This window comes from Elephantulus edwardii, unplaced genomic scaffold, assembly GCF_000299155.1.
Source record: "Elephantulus edwardii isolate Elephantulus edwardi_28Jun2011 unplaced genomic scaffold, EleEdw1.0 scaffold00028, whole genome shotgun sequence".
Taxonomy (NCBI): Eukaryota; Metazoa; Chordata; class Mammalia; order Macroscelidea; family Macroscelididae; genus Elephantulus; species Elephantulus edwardii.
Window position 1 is genome coordinate 9,829,709 of NW_006399778.1, and position 3,348 is coordinate 9,833,056.

Here is a 3,348-nt window from a genome sequence, read left to right on the forward strand (position 1 = left end):
TGTGGTTAGAAACTAAATTACTCCTGATTCTAGCCATGGTCTTTTATTTGCTTTCCATCTGAAAGTTGAAAAATTGCTAAGATTGACAGAAGAATCGATGCCTTTGAGTTATGGTGTTGGAGAAGAGTATTGAGTATTACATAGACCACCAAAATAACAAATATGTCTTGGAGAAAATGCACTCAGAGTGCTTCTTGAAGCCGAGGATGAAGATGCTTCATCTTACATATTTTGGTTATGTGGTTAGGAGAGAACTAGTCCTTGGATAAGGACCTCATGCTTGGAAAAATAGATTGTCAGAAAAAGAGAAGAACTTCAATGGGATAGACTGGCACTGTGTAACAATGAGCTATGGGCTCACGTATTTCAAATATGATAATGATGGCAGATGTTAGAGCAGAGTTTATATCTGGCATTCATAGTGTTGCTATGAGTTGTGGTTGATGAAGGCACATACTACAAGTCTTGAATTTGTTTTTTGGTTGTTGTCATGTAGCCAGTTGCCTGGATTTGGCTTCCATTGCCTGACACTCTATCATTCCAACTTTGCCTCTAACTTTCCTGTGTTTTGCCCCGAAATTATTTAGCTACTGTCCAACTCCTAGTAAATGGCATGAGGGCTAATGGTCCATCTTTTTCCCTCAGAGTAGCTGGTTGGCTTGAACCATGTGCTTTTGTACTGGTAACAAAATTCCTACCACTGGAGAGTAAACAGGAAATAATTCACTTGGCATTTCTCAAGCTAAAAGAACTGAAATAAAAATAATCAAACCTCAGTGGGCACTGGATATGAACAGACACTTCACCAAAGAAGACGTTCAAATGGCAAACAAATACAGAAAGGAATGTTCCAAATCCCTAGCTATTAGGGAGATGCAAATAAAAACAACTATTGAGATATCACCGCAGCAACAATAGCGAAGTTCAATAGAGCAGCAAACAATAAGTGCTGGTGAGATTGTGGAGAGATTGGAATCCTTATTCACTCCTGGTGGGAGTGTAAAATGGTGCAACCACTATGGAAGGCAATTTGATTTGGCACTTTCTCAAAAAGTCAGAAATAATACTATTTGACCAACTACTGGGTATACACTCTAAAGAAACCATAACTGCCATCCAAACAGGTATATGCACATCCGTGTTTATTGCTGCCTATTTATTATAGCAAAGAGTTGAAAGTAACCCCAGTGCCTGTCAACAAATAAATGGATAGAAAATTATGGTATTTCAGTGGAATACTATTCAGCACTGAAAAACAATGGACTCAAAAAACATTACACAACATAGGTGATCATGGAGGACATTATGCTGAGTGAAATACCTCAGTCACAAAAGAACAAATACAGCATAGCACCACTGTTACAAAGCAGGTCTGACATGAGGGGTTGGGAGGAGAATAGGATAAGAATGGATAGATAATGAACATTGCACTGGAATAGATGAAGGAAAGAATTGTTTAAAAGGAATATATGACTAGGTATTACATGTACGACAATAGTGCAGAATAAGAAGTACATTGCAAGGAGGACTGGGGAGAGCAGGGAGGGAAGTAATTGTGCAACAATGAACAAATATTTTTAAAAACCAAAAAAAAAGTGAACTGGAGAAGCGAGAGGGGGTAAAACAGTGTAACAATGAAATCGAACATTCTGTAAACTTTTGTTAAAATCACAATTAAAAATATTTTATTTAATAAAATCGAAGCTCAAGTGGCAGTACTGAGAGATTCTATAGAAAAAATCTTTAATGATCCAGGAAGCATCAAAAGAAGATGCTGGGGGAAAATTGAAACACTGCACCAGAAAGAATTGGCCAACTCTGAAATGCAAGAAGTATCATATAATCAAGAGCCAGTGGTAATAAAGGAAGAAGTTCAAGCTACAAAGAAGACATTGGCAAACAATAAGGACCCAGGGATTGATAGGATACCAAAGGATATATTTCAAATGACAGATGCAGCTCTGGATGTGCTCACCAGTCTGTACCAGGAAAGTTGGAGAACCTGGCTGGCTGACTGGAAGAGATCTATATTTATTTCCCTTTCCAAGAGTAGTGATCCAACAGAATGTGGAAATTTTTGAACAGTATTATTACTATCACATGCAAGTAAAATACAGCTGAAGATCATTAAAAAACCACTAGAACCTCAAACCATAAACATCATAAGAGAGAAACTGGCACCAAAGTTAGAAGGCCTAACCTATGGCATCAAGAGGCTGTCAAAAACAGCTAGGAAAAAAAACCCCAAAAACTAGACAGAAATAAAAACCACCAAAACCAAACCCAACAAACCATCCAGAAATACACAAACAGGAAAGGAGAAAATTGATGAATGGAACCTTCTAAAGATTAAATAATTGTGAGAGTCAACAATTTTTTCCGATAGGGTGAAAAAAAACCTTACTGATTGGGAAAAAGTATTTGGCAATACCATCTCACACAAGAGTCTCATAATGAAATGATAGAGAATTCTATAGGATCTCCACAAAAAAAATTACAAAATGGGCAAGAGACATGGAAAGATTTTTCACAGAGGAAGATATTTGGATGGCCAACAGACACATGAAGAAATGCTTAAAATCATTGGTAATAAGAGAGGTGCAAATAAAAACCACAATGAAATATTATCTTGTCCCAATAGTGTGGTAAAGTTTAATAGGATAGAAAGCAATAAATGTTGGAGACAATATGTAGAGATAGGAACTCTCATACACTGTTGGTGGGATTGTAAAATGGTAAAACCACCCTGGAAGGCAGTGGTTCATAAAAAAGCTGAACATAGAAATTCCATATAATCCAACTATTTCATTTCTAGGAATATATCTCAAGGAAACTACACACATAAATGGAGATTTGTATACTGATTTTCCTAGCAGCATTATTCACAATCCCAAAAAACATGGAAACAACCCAAATGTCCAACCACAATTGAATGGATAAAGAACATGTGGTACTTCTATATGCACACCCATGTATTGCTGCTTTGTTCTTTGGAAACAACCCAAGTGCCCATCAAAAAATAAATGGATAGAGAAGCTGTGGTATATGCACACAATGGGATACTATGCGGCACTGTAAAACAAAGAACTCATGAAACTATACAAAATGGGTAACCATGGAGGACATTATGCTTATTGAAATATCTGTTATAAAAAGATAAAATACTACAACCCAGTGGTAGATGGAATTTGCTCCAGGACTTAAGAACAATAAATGACATAGTTGAGCCTCTATCTTGTGGTTCCTAACCTTTATACTATAATAGACAAAGTGCTAGTCAATAGGCCTTTTATTGTAAGAATTACCTTCCCTCTGTAACTTGATTTGTGCCACTATTAGAGTCTCTAC